The sequence below is a fragment of the Dendrobates tinctorius genome, unplaced genomic scaffold, assembly GCF_039654945.1.
Source record: "Dendrobates tinctorius isolate UK_male_01 unplaced genomic scaffold, ASM3965494v1 ptg000143l, whole genome shotgun sequence".
NCBI classification, from domain to species: Eukaryota; Metazoa; Chordata; class Amphibia; order Anura; family Dendrobatidae; genus Dendrobates; species Dendrobates tinctorius.
The window spans coordinates 37547466-37560392 of NW_027361810.1; the positions used below are offsets into that span (position 1 = coordinate 37547466).

Below are 12927 nucleotides of genomic sequence, written 5' to 3' on the forward strand. Positions count from 1 at the left end.
TTGTAAACTAGACCCCCCAAGGAACTTATCTAGATGTGTGGTGAGCACTTTGACCCCCCCAGTGCTTCACAGAAGTTTACAACGCCCGGGCGTGAAAATAAAAAATTCGTATTTTTTCCACAAACATGATCTTTTAGTCACCATTTTTTTTATTTTCCCAAGGGTACCAGGAGAAATTGGACCCCAAAAGTTGTTTTCCAATTTGTCCTGAGTACGCTGCTACCCCATATGTGGGAGAAAACTACTGTATGGGCACACGTCAGGGCTCGGAAGGGAAGTAGTGACGTTTTGGAATGCAGACTTTGATGGAATGGTCTGCGGGTGTCATGTTGCCTTTGGAGAGCCCCTAATGTACCTAAACAGTGGAAACCCCCCACAAATGACACCATTTTGTAAACTAGACCCCCCAAGGAACTTATCTAGATGTGTGGTGAGCACTTTGACCCCCCCAGTGCTTCACAGAAGTTTACAACGCCCGGGCGTGAAAATAAAAAATTCGTATTTTTTCCACAAACATGATCTTTTAGTCACCATTTTTTTTATTTTCCCAAGGGTACCAGGAGAAATTGGACCCCAAAAGTTGTTGTCCAATTTGTCCTGAGTACGCTGACACCCCATATGTGGGAGAAAACTACTGTATGGACACACGTCGGGGCTCGGAAGGGAAGCAGTGACGTTTTGGAACGCAGACTTTGATGGAATGGTCTGCGGTTGTCATGTGCGTTTGGAGAGCCCCTGATGTACCTAAACTATTGAAACTCCCCACAAGTGACCCCATTTTGGACAGTAGACCCCCCACGGAACTTATCTAGATGTGTGGTGAGCACTTTGAACCCCCAAGTGCTTCACAGAAGTTTATAACACTCGGACGTGAAAATAAAAAAATCATTTTTTTTCCACAAAAATGATATTTTTGCCCCCAATTTTTTATTTTCCTAAGGGTAACAGGAGAAATTGGACCCCAAAAATTGTTTTGCAATTTGTCCTGAGTAGGCTGATACCCTACATGAGGGGGTAAAACACTGTTTGGGCGCATAGCAGAGCTTGGAAGGGAAGGAGCACCATTTGACTTTTTCAACTCAGAATTGGCTGGAATTGAGATCAGACGCCATGTTGCATTTGGAGAGCCCCTGATGTGCCCAAACAGTGGAAACCCCCAATTCTAACTCCAACCCGAACCCCAACACGCCCCTAACCCTAGCCCTAACCCTAGCCCTAACCCTAGCCCTAACCCTAGCCCTAGCCCTAGCCCTAACCCTAACCCTAGCCCTAACCCTAACCCTACCCCAACACACCCCTAGCCCTAACCCTAGCCCTAACCCTAATGGAAAAATGGAAATAAATACATTTTTTTTATTTTATTATTTTTCCCTAACTAAAGGGGTGATAACGGGGGGTTTGATTTACTATTTATGGCGGTTTTTATGTTTGGCGGCTGTCGCACGCTAAAAGACGCTTTTTATTGTAAAAATAGTTTTTGCATCACCACATATTGAGAGCTATAATTTTTCCGTATTTTGACCCACCGAGTCATGTGAGGTCTTATTTTTTGCGGGACGAGTTGACGTTTTTATTGGTACCATTTTCGGGCACGTGAAATTTTTTGATCGCTTTTTATTCCGATTTTTGGGACGCAGAATGAACAAAAACCAGCGTTTCATGAATTTCTTTTGGGGGGGGTGCGTTTACACCGTTCCGCGTGCGGTAAAATTGATAAAGCGCTTTTATTCTTCGGGTCAGTACGGTTACAGCGATACCTCATTTAGGTCTTTTTTTATGTTTTTGTCGGTTTTATGCAATGAAAACTATTTTATATAAAAAATAATTATTTTTGCATCGCTTTATTCTGCGAGTTATAACTTTTTTATTTTTTTGCTGATGATGCTGTGTGGCGGCTTGTTTTTTGCGGGACAAGATGACGTTTTCAGCGGTACCATGGATATTTATATGCGTCTTTTTGATCTCGCGTTATTGCACTTTTTGTTTGGCGGTATGATAATAAATCATTATTTTTTGCTTCGTTTTTTATTTTTATTTTTTAAGGGGTTCGCTAAAGGGGTTAACTAATGGGACAGTTTTATAGGGCAGGTCGTTACGGACGCGGCGATACCTAATATGTGTACATTTATTGTTTTTTTTTTTTATTATTTTAAAAAAATGAATTTATTGGGGAATATTTTTTTTTTTTTTTACTAATTTATTTGGCGATTTTTTTTAATTTATTTTTACACTTTTTTTTTAATTTTTTTTTACTTTATTACATAGTCCCAGGTGGGACATCACTGTCCTGTGACAGATCGCTGATCTGTCACATCACAGATCACTGTGACAGATCAGCAATCTGTCACAGGCAGTGCACAAGGCTTCCTCATGCCTGCGCTTTGCAGGCACTGAGGAAGCCAGCTTCCCCAGGCCCCCGAAGGCCCCCGTCGCCATCTTGGATTCGGGGGCCTGGGGGATAGGAGTCCCCCGCAGCAGCGCTGCACATTGCGCTGCCGTGGGGGGCTCAGGGAAGCACGGAGGGAGCCCCCTCCCTGCCGATGCTTCCCTTTAACTCCCGGTACACCGCGATCGCGTTTGATCGCGGTGTGCAAGGGGTTAATGTGTCGGGGGCGGTCCGTGACCGCCCCTGACACATTGTGCCGGGTGTCAGCTGTGATAATCAGCTGACACCCGGCCGCGATCAGCGGCGCTCACCACGTGGGCGCCGCTGATCGCGGTAGACGTACTATCCCGTCCCCGGTCATACGGGCCCGGGTACCGTGGACGGGATAGTACGTCTCATGTCAGGAAGGGGTTAAGGACCTTCCACCTACCTCTAACTTTGTCATTTGTGCCAATGTGCACCATGACCGCTGGATCCTCACCAGCCCCTCCCAGTAATCTGTCAACCCGATCAGCGATGTGTCGGACTCGAGCGCCAGGTAGGCAACACACCTTTCGACGATCCCTGTCTTTGTGACAGATTGTCCTATCTGTTCCCCTAATAATTGAGTCTCCCACTACTAGAACCTGTCTGGCCTGCCCTGCTCTCCTATTTCCCCCTTACTGGAGCAGGCACTCCTCCGGCTTTCAGAGGACATGCCTTGCTGCAGCAGTGCTACTCCTGCACTTAAGGTACTGTCACACTTAGCGATGTACCAGCGATCCCGACAAGCGATATGACACAGTCAGGATCGCTGGTACATCGCTAAGTGGTCACTAGTGAGCTGCCACACAGGCAGATCTCACCAGCGACATCGCAGGGGTCGGGGGTCGTTACTCACCTGTCAGACGAGGCGATCCTGACGTCCTCCCGCCCGCATCCACGCGTCGCTCGTCACCACAGCAGGAAGCTGACGACGAGAAACGGTCCAGGACGTTCTCGCACGATCAGCGATAATCAGCGGGGGAGCGGTCGGAGGTAAGTATCAGACATAGCGATATCGCTAGCGATATCGCTATAACGTCACAAAAACCAGTGACGTTATAGCGATATTGCTAGCGATATCGCTTAGTGTGACAGGCACTTAACACTCCCCTCATCTGCCAACTTAGCAAACTTATTGGGGTGTGTCAGATCAGGACTAGCCTCCCTGGTGCTCTTCCCTCTACCCCACCTTCTAACTGTCACCCAGCTAGCTGCTTCATTGTCATGCAGCTCCAACCTAGCATCCCCCCCTCATCTATCCCAGTGAGCGTCTGCTCAGTGAGCAGAAGACTGCTTTCCATATTGTCTATGGATCTGTGTTGCCAACTGCACATTTTGATCCAGTATCTGGGCTTCCAAATGCACAACATGCTCACATCTCGCACAACAGTATGCACCCTCGACCGGCTGTTCAAGAATTTCATACATGCGGCAAGACGTGCACTGGATGGCATTGGCAATAGTGGAGCACATCCTAATGGGGATTGCACCAGACAGAAAAGATAAGCAAAAATAAATAAAAAGTATTAATAAAATATAACAGCAATTCAGTAATACCTCCCTTGGAAACTCTCTGAATCCCAAGTCACACACTTACCACAGTTCGCACTTACACTCAGGTCACACTCAGCTCACTCAGGCAGAAGATTTAAAAGAGATTTTTTTTCCCTTTTACCACCACACCACCCTGCTGCTCAATGCACTTCCAAAAGGAGTTGAGCCCCAACCAGCTGCCCCTTATAAACCCTTAATTATGAACTCCCACCCTTAATTAACCCCTTGTGAATATGATTACACCTCAAAATTTAAATGCAATATAGTTACCCCTTAAAAACACAGATAGTAAAATAAGAGATTAACCCTGTAGAGAGAAAAAAAGGAGATTTTTGTGTACTCACTGTAAAATCTCTTTCTCTTAGCCTCTAATTGGGGGACACAGAACCATGGGTGTTATGCTGCTGTCCACTAGGAGGCGACACTATGCATAATCTGAAAAAGATTAACTATGGCTCCTCCTCTGCAGTATACACCCCTGGACGGCGTCAGCCTTCTCCAGTTTTGTGCAAAAGCATTAGGAGGAACGTAACAGAAACAACATAACCATGACTGTAAGAAGGCTACTATGTACGAGCTCAAAGAACAATATGAGAACTCAACCATAAACAACGGCCCGTAAGGGCAACAGGGTGGGAGCTGTGTCCCCCCAATTAGAGGCTAAGAGAAAGAGATTTTACGGTGAGGACACAAATCTCCTTTACTCTGTCGCCTCATTGGGGGACACAGAACCATGGGACGTCTCAAAGCAGTCCCTGGGTGGGAAGCAATGGACGAATATTGTGCTAGCAGGTCCCTAAACTTGGGGCACTGTCGCCTGCAGAACCCGTCTACCCAGGCTCGCATCCGCTGAGGACTGGGTATGAACACTGTAGTGTTTCGTAAACGTGTGTAGGCTAGTCCAAGGTGCCGCCTTACACACTTGTTGTGCCGAAGCCTGGTGCTGAATGGCCCAGGAGGCCCCTACTGCCCGCGTAGAGTGTGCAGTGATACCGGCCGGAAGAGGAGAATTGTTAAGTCGGTAATCCTCTAGTATGGTGGACTTGATCCACCTGGCAAGGGTAGCTTTGGAAGCCGGCAGACCCTTGCGAACGCCTTCCGGAAGAAGGAAAAGGGAATCAGACTTCCGGAAGGGTGCAGTCCTAGACACGTATATACGCAATGCCCTGACGAGGTCAAGCGTATGCAGAGCCTTCTCCACTCTATGAACCGGAACCGGGCAAAGGGATGGCAGTGAAATTTCCTCATTGAGGTGGAAGTTGGACACAACCTTCGGAAGGAAGGATGGTACTGTACGGAGAACCACCTTGTCCTGGTGAAAAGCTAGGAAAGGCCGTCTGCAGGAGAGTGCTGACAATTCAGACACCCTGCGTAGCGAGGGGATTGCCACCAGAAAAAACACCTTCTGTGACAGAATGCGGAGTGGGACTTCCTTAAGGGGTTCGAAAGGTGGTGCTTGCAATGCTGTCAGGACCAGGTTGAGGTCCCATGTTTCCAGTGGACATCTGTAGGGGGGAACTAACCGGGAATCTCCCTGGAGAAAGGTCCTTACTTGCGGCTTGTTAGCAATACGCCTTTGGAAAAGCACTGAAAGCGCTGACACCTGGCTCTTAAGCGAGCCCAGGGATAGCCTGGCGTCCAGGCCCGATTGAAGAAAACCGAGTACCTTCGGGAGGGAATAAGGGAGTGGGACCTGTCCGCGAGATTCGCACCAGGTATAGAAAGCTCTCCAGGTACGGTAATAAATCTTGGCGGAGGCTGGCTTCCTTGCCCTGATTATGGTCGTAATGACATCCGGTGAGAGCCCTGCCTGGGTTAGAACCCAGGTTTCAAGGGCCACGCCGTCAAATTGAGAGCCCCTGAGTTCTGATGGTAGAACGGACCTTGTGACAGAAGGTCGTGATGGTCGGGGAGACGCCAGGGGGCGTCTGCTGTAAGTTGTACGATGTCAGCGTACCATGTACGTCTGGGCCAGTCGGGCGCGATCAGGATGGTTGGAACTCCCTCTTATTTGATCTTCCTCACGACTCTGGAGATCAGGGGGAGGGGTGGAAAAATGTACAGAAGCTGGAACTGGGTCCAGTCCTGAACCAGGGCATCCGCTCCAAGCGACCGCGGGTCGCGTGTCCTGGCCATGAAATTGGAGACCTTGGCATTAAGATGGGATGCCATTAGGTCCACGTCCGTGGTCCCCCAGCGATGGCAGATCTGGTGAAAAATTTCGGGATGGAGAGACCACTCCCCCGAGTCCATTCCTTGTCTGCTGAGGAAGTCGGCTTCCCAGTTGTCCACACCCAGAATGTGGAACGCAGAGAGTACCGACCTCGTGTCTTCCGCCCAGTGGAGGATATGTGCCACTTCTCTCATCGCCTGGGTACTGCGGGTCCCGCCTTGGTGATTCACATATGCCACCGCCGTGGCATTGTCCGACTGTATCCTGATATGAGAGGCTGCCAGCAAGTGATGAAAGGCTCTCAGTGCCAGGAAGATGACCCAAATTTCCAGGATATTGATGGGCAAGGTCGCTTCCACTGGTAACCACTTGCCTTGTGCCCTGTGATGTAGGTGCACCGCACCCCAACCTGTCAGGCTTGCATCGGTGGTCAGGACATTCCATTGACCTGAGAGAAAGGATTTTCCCCTTGCAAGCGAAGTTGGCTTGAGCCACCAGTGTAGGGACCTCCTGGTTGACGATGTCAGCCGGAACTCCCTGTCGAGGGAGAAGGGATTCCTGTCCCAAGACTTGAGGATGGCTAGTTGAAGAGGCCTGAGGTGAAACTGGGCAAATGGTACCGCCTCCATTGCTGCTGCCATCCTGCCGAGGACTCTCATGGGAAACCGGAGAGATCGGGGAGGATTGCGGACGGAGAGCCAGTGACTTGTCCCTGGGAAGGAGCACCAGTCCCCTGGAGGTGTCGAATAGCATCCCCAGGAAGGTCAGGGACTGACTCGGGGTAGTCGATGACTTTTGTAAGTTGACTAACCAGCCCAAGTGACTCAAAGTGTCAATTGTGATTGAGACGCTGACCTCGCAGTCCTTGAAGGTGGAAGCCTTGATGAGAAAGTCGTCCAGGTATGGAACGACTACAAAGCCTCTGGAGTGTAGAACGTCCATGGTGGCTGCCATGATCTTGGTAAACGTTCTGGGAGCCGTGGCGAGTCCGAACGGGACAGCCACGAACTGGTAGTGGTCCTGGTTGATCGCGAACCTGAGAAATCTTTGATGGGCGGGAGCAATTGGTATATGCAGGTATGCGTCTTGTATGTCTATGGAGGCGAGATATTCTCCCTGCTCCATGGACGCAATGATGGACCGAAGGGACTCCATGCGAAAATGACGGACCCGTACATATTTGCTGAGTTGCTTTAGGTCTAGTATGGGCCGGACGCTGCCTCCTTTCTTGGGGACTACGAATAGATTGGAGTAGAACCCTTGAAGCATTCGGTCGCGGTAACCGGTACTACGACTCCTGCTTGAAGGAGAGAGACCGCTTGGTGGAAGGCACGAGCCTTGTCTGGTGGTTTTGGTGGAACAGAGAGGAAGAACCGGTTCAGTGGACTGGAAGTATCCGGAAGACACTATTTCCCTGACCCACCTGTCTTCTGTAATAGGCAGCCAGACTTGCTGAAAGAGTAGAAGTCGTCCGCCTACTGGTGGGGTGTCTTCCGGAGTTCGTGAGTCATGATGAGGCGAAATTCTGAGGTTTTCCTCCCTTGGGTTTCGCCTGGCCTGCTTTCGACTGCCAGGTCCTGTCCGGCCTCTGCGCCGCCCGTGGGTTGTCCCTGCGTGGAGAGCGGTTACAATTTTGTGCTGGGCACGAGACGGACCAGCCCGAAGAATTCCGAAAGGATCGGAATCGTGTTTGGTTACGCCGTTTAAACGTGCGTTTAGGTTTTAGTTGAGGGAGAGAGGTACTCTTACCCCCAGTGGCGTTGGATATCATTGTGTCCAACTTTTCACCGAAAAGCTGTCCACTGAGGTACGGGAGATGCGTGAGGGACTTCTTTGAGGCCGCATCCGCTTTCCATTACCGCAGCCAGAGGATACGCCGAATTGTGATGGCGTTTGCTGCTATCCCCGCTACACCTCTTGCGGAGTCAAGGGCTGCATGAAGCATGTAATCTGCTACTACTGTTATTTGAACCGCTTGGTCCGACAGCTCAGGATTTGAAGCTTGGAGGCCATCTTGCAATGCTTTGGCCCAAGCCAGAAAGGCCTTGGCCACCCAAACTGAAGCGAACGCAGGGGCCAGGGAGGCCCCTGCCGCTTCGAAAACTGAAGGAGCCATGCGTTCTACCTGCCGGTCTGCTGCGTCCCTGAGGGTTGAGCTATCTGGCAGTGAGAGGAGGGTCTGTGCTACTAGTCTAGAGACTGGGGGGGTTCACTTCGGGTGGATCTGTCCACTGCTTGGTGTCCTTTTGTGGGAAGGGGTACCTAGCCTCCAAATATTTGCGATTGGTGAATTTCTTCTCAGGCTGCGAAAACTGCTTAGTAAGGATCGTCTGAAATTACGGGTGGTTAGAGAAAACCTTAGGTGGTTTCAGAACACCTTCAAAGCAAATCTTGTGTTCTGGGGCTTCCGGGGTTGGATCGGAAATGTCCAGCACCCAATGGATGGAAGAGATTATGTCCTCAACTAGCATTGTATTGCTAGGGGGACAAGGGACCAGAGACCTCTCCGTCTCGTTGTCTGAGTCGGAGTCACAGATGCCTTCCGAATCCTGCGTATCGCTCAGGTGTTCCCTGGTGGGTGAGCTGGGGCAGAGGTCTTCTGTAGTCGAGGGTCGCTGCGGAGATCTGCGTTGTCTGTCTCTGGTAGGGGACGGTCTAGGCGACCTGGAACTACGGTGTCTCTCCCTGGAGGGGGGATGACCATGTGCTATGGGATGACGCAGAGGAACGCGACGTGTGGGTCCGCTTACGTCTGGGAGAGCCAGAAACGGCCTGTCCCTGAGTGGAGCTGTCCCTTCGCTGGGTAACGCTCATAGCCGAGACATGACCCTGCAGAGCCTGGAGTAATGTGGAGGTTAGGTTATCTATGGACTGTGTCAGACTGCGACATCTGGGTAGCCTATTCCGGCGTGGTAGCAGCCGCTGAAGCATTGGTAGGAGCCTCTTGGGGTTCTGACCCAATATTCTGGATACAGTCCCGACAGTGGGGGTACGTGCTGCCACTGGGGAGAGTGGTTTTGCAGGCTGTGCAGAATGCATAAAAGCAGTCCTGCCTGGTTCTCTTGTACCTTGAGCCTGGCATAGTGCTCAGAGTGCGGAAGGGCTGGCTATCAGAGAGCCCTACGGGGTGGATATGGAGGGGAACCTATAGGAGAGCTTTACAGAGAATCCAGATTCACAGCTGAGCACAAAAACCCGAGCTGTGATCTTACCCCACCAGTGTGCCCCTAGGTCCAGCGCCGAAGATCCACAGTCCTGTGCCCCCCCCGGAGACTGGCTGGCGTGGTGCTGCTGATGCCTGCATCAGAAATGGCCGCCGAGAGGATGAGGAGGGAGAAGGGGGCGGAGAGCTGAGAAAGAGCGCGCAGAGATGTGTAAAAACGCGCCCTTTCTGCCTCGATCCGCCCCTTCTATGACACTGTGGAGTGTCATATTTGTCATCCGGGGGGCGGAGAGGAGGCGGCGACCTCAGCTAGGCCGAAGTCGCGGCCTAAATTAGACACCGATGCCGAGAAAGGGCTCCAGGTCGGCACGGTAGTCCGGGAGGGGGTCGGATTTTAACCGGACCCCCCGGATTGAAAAGCAGGCTAGCGGTGGGGCCACAATGGGAAGCGGGGCCCTGTGACGGGTCCCCCTGAGGCGCTATAGAACTGATGCTGCGGCAGAGACAGAGGCGCAGGGAGTACTGTGTCTGTATGTGCTATGCCTGCCCGCACTCCCCCCGGCCCCGACAGGAGCCCGCAGCTGGCTGGGGTCCCTGGATACTGTGCAGATTGCCATGGTACAGACCCTACCTGAGGCGTCTCAACCTAATTCCCCCAGCTTCCTCCTCGCCTCGACCTCAACCCAAGACCAAAAGGAACTGGGGAAGGAGGGGGGGGTCTCGACTTCGAACCAGCACCCGCAGGGCTGGGGAAGGAGCGACACGGGGAACCGCCATCTCAACTTCAGCTGGGCACCCCATAATAGGGGGCCGAGGAAGAAGCCATGCCGGGAGTCTCACAGGAGACCCACTTTTCTTCATCTGTCATCCGGAAGAAAAAAAATGGAAAAAAAAAAATTCTTCAGGTGTGCCTCCTTGCGACACTAAGCAAAAACTGGAGAAGGCTGACGCCGTCCGGGGGTGTATACTGCAGAGGAGGAGCCAGAGTTAATCTTTTTCAGATTATGCATAGTGTCGCCTCCTAGTGGACAGCAGCATAACACCCATGGTTCTGTGTCCCCCCAATGAGGCGACAGAATAAATAGGTTAAACAAGCCCCCCAAAAATTGAACAGGTAGAAAGCACTCAGCAACCCACAATTCAGCAACTCACACAGGTACTTGTTAAAGGTTTTCCAAATACCTCTTCATTGAATCACAAGTCACACACCACAGTTCGCACTTACACTCAGGTCACACTCAGCTCGTTCACACTTGCTCAGGCAGAAGATTTAAGATATTTTTTTTTCTCCCTTTTCCCATTGCTGCTCAATGCACTTCCAAAAGTTTTGTCGCTATAAGATGCAGCCACCGCCTTTCAAAGCTTGTATTCAGCATTCTATAATGCTGTAGATAAGCCCCCGGTCCCATCTGAAAAAAGGAGATTTTTGTGTACTCACCGTAAAATCTCTTTCTCTTAGCCTTTAATTGGGGGACACAGAACCTTGGGTGTTATGCTGCTGTCCACTAGGAGGCGACACTATGCATAATCTGAAAAAAAATTAACTTTGGCTCCTCCTCTGCAGTATACACCCCTGGACGGCGTCAGCCTTCTCCAGTTTTGTGCCAAAGCATAAGGAGGAACGTAACCAAATAACATAACCATGCCTGTAAGAAGGCTACTATGTACGAGCTCAAGAACAATATGAGAACTCAACAGGAAACAACGGCCCGTAAGGGCAACAGGGTGGGAGCTGTGTCCCCCAATTAAAGGCTAAGAGAAAGAGATTTTACGGTGAGTACACAAAAATCTCCTTTACTCTGTCGCCTAATTGGGGGACACAGAACCTTGGGACGTCCCAAAGCAGTCCCTGGGTGGGAAGCAGTGGACGAATATTGTGCTGACAGTCCCCTAGACTTGGGGTACTGCCGCCTGCAGAACCAGCCTACCCAGGCTCGCATCCGCTGAGGACTGGGTATGAACACTGTAGTGTTTCGTAAACGTGTGTAGGCTTGTCCAAGTGGCCGCCTTGCACACTTGTTGTGCCGAAGCCTGATGCCGAATGGCCCAGGAGACCCCTACTGCCCGTGTAGAGTGTGCCGTGATACCGGCCGGAAGAGGGGAACTTTTAAGTCGGTAGGCCTCATGTATGGTGGACTTGATCCACCTGGCAAGGGTAGCCTTGGAAGCCGGCAACCCCTTGCGACTACCTTCCGTAAGAATGAAGAGGGAATCGGATTTCCGGAAAGGTGCAGTCCTGGGCACGTAAATCCGCAATGCCCTGACTAGGTCAAGCGTATGCAGAGCCTTCTCCACTCTATGTACCGGAACCGGGCAAAGGGAAGGCAGTGAAATCTCTTCGTTAAGGTGAAAGTTGGACACAACCTTCGGAAGGAAGGATGGTACCGTGCGGAGAACCACCTTGTCCTGGTGAAAGGCTAGGAAAGGTCGTCTGCAGGAAAGTGCTGACAATTCCGACACTCTGCGTAACGAGGTGATAGCCACTAGAAAAACCACTTTCTGAGACAGAATGGAGAGTGGAACTTCTCTAAGAGGTTCGAAGGGTGGAGCTTGCAATGCTGTCAGGACCAGATTGAGGTTCCACGTATCCATCGGACGTTTGTAGGGAGGAACCAATCGGGAAACTCCCTGGATGAAAGTCCTTACTTGCGGTTTAATAGCAATGCGCTTTTGAAAAAGGACTGAAAGCGCCGACACCTGACTCTTAAGCGAACTTAAGGATAGCTTGGCATCTAGGCCCGATTGAAGAAAACCTAGTACCTTCGGGAGGTAATAAGGGAGTGGGACTTGTCCATGAGATTCGCACCAAGAAAAGAAGGCTCTCCAGGTACGATAATAGAGCTTGGCAGAGGCAGGCTTCCTTGCCCTGATCATAGTTGCAATGACTGCCGGTGAAAAACCTGCCTGGGTTAGAATCCAGGTTTCAAGGGCCATGCCGTCAAATTGAGGGCCCCTGAATTCTGGTGGAAGAACGGACCTTGAGACAGAAGGTCGTGGCGGTCGGGTAGACGCCAGGGGGCGTCTGCCGTAAGTTGGACGATGTCGGCGTACCAAGTACGTCTGGGCCAGTCTGGCGCGATGAGGATGGTCGGAACTCCCTCTTGCTTGACCTTCCTCACGACCCTGGCTATTAGGGGGACCAGTCCTGGACCAGGGCATCCGCTCCGAGCGACCGCGGGTCGTGTGTCCTGGCCATGAAATTGGGAACCTTGGCATTGAGATGGGATGCCATTAGGTCCACATCCGGGGTTCCCCATCGTTGACAGATCTGGTAAAAAATCTCGGGATGGAGAGACCACTCCCCCGAGTCCATTCCTTGCCTGCTGAGGAAGTCGGCTTCCCAGTTTTCTACACCCGGAATGTGTACCGCAGAAAGAACCGACCTTGTGTCTTCCGCCCAGCGGAGGATATGAGCCACTTCTCTCATTGCCTGGGCGCTGCGGGTCCCGCCTTGGTGATTCACGTATGCCACAGCCGTGGCATTGTCCGACTGTATCCGTATGTGCGAGGCTGCAAGCAAGTGATGAAAGGCTCTCAGTGCCAAGAGAATGGCCCTGATTTCCAGAACATTGATGGGCAATGTCACTTCCCTCGGTGACCACTTGCCCTGTGCCCTGTGATGTAGGT

The 12927-nt window shown here is 51.3% G+C and overlaps 1 protein-coding gene and 1 long non-coding RNA gene across 5 annotated transcripts in view; one reads left to right on the top strand and one right to left on the bottom strand.

Annotated features, from left to right (window-relative positions):
- LOC141049375 (uncharacterized) overlaps nucleotides 1-12927 on the top strand; it is a 261995-nt gene that overhangs the window by 159203 nt on the left and 89865 nt on the right. The gene's annotated exons all lie outside the window — the stretch shown is intronic.
- The window catches only part of TTC21B (tetratricopeptide repeat domain 21B), a 136259-nt gene that overhangs the window by 79123 nt on the left and 44209 nt on the right, over nucleotides 1-12927 (bottom strand). The gene's annotated exons all lie outside the window — the stretch shown is intronic.